General features: G+C 34.2%; 1 long non-coding RNA gene across 4 annotated transcripts in view; it reads left to right on the plus strand.

Moving 5' to 3' along the window:
- The window catches only part of LOC119302380, a 5,533-nt gene that overhangs the window by 1,063 nt on the left and 3,785 nt on the right, over positions 1-685 (plus strand). For all 4 annotated transcript variants that reach the window (XR_005147534.1, XR_005147537.1, XR_005147536.1 and 1 more), the window contains exon 3: positions 54-159. This is a non-coding gene — a long non-coding RNA (uncharacterized LOC119302380). The remainder of the gene's footprint in view (positions 1-53; positions 160-685) is intronic.

Genomic DNA, 685 nt, shown 5'->3' on the forward strand with positions numbered 1-685 from the left:
TATACATCTCTGAAATTACTAATATGTGGGTTTCCTAAACATGATATTTGCAGATATGAGAAAGAAGAAATAGGACCAAGAAAATTAGTTGCTCATATATTCATCTGTCTTGCGGAGAAGAACCCGAATGGAGAACTTGGTATGCCGAGTAATGTGCAGGTACAGAATTATCATCATAACAAATAGAATCATCTGAATATTGTTTGGAGGATAACAATTCCTCAAATTGGCTCATTTAATTTAGACTGTACGCCCAGTTATTGTTGTCTTGGTTACTCCATTTGTTCAAACTAGAAAATACATATTCTTTTCAGTCATGTATATTCGTACTGGCTTAACTAATTAATGAATTCATCAAATGCCCTTGCTTATGATAGTATCTCTTTGGCATTTTCCTCTGCATGCTTCTTTTCTAGGCTATCTGTCTTTCCATACCCTGCTCTCCTTACTTATTTTATTATTAGTAGAATATAATATCAGATCACCTACCATCATTATTCTTTATTACAATCTCATAGGAAAGAAGTCTGATTAGTTGGGTATTCTTAGCTAGCATTCAAAATGGGATGCTGCACTGCCATTAAATGAGCATAAATATAATGAGAAGGTGCACACAAAGTGGATGCTTAGATTAATGCTTTAGAGTTTAGCCTGAATATAGCCAATCAGTATTCTTACTAGGCTG

Source organism: Triticum dicoccoides, chromosome 5A (assembly GCF_002162155.2).
Source record: "Triticum dicoccoides isolate Atlit2015 ecotype Zavitan chromosome 5A, WEW_v2.0, whole genome shotgun sequence".
In the NCBI taxonomy this organism is placed as follows: domain Eukaryota; kingdom Viridiplantae; phylum Streptophyta; class Magnoliopsida; order Poales; family Poaceae; genus Triticum; species Triticum dicoccoides.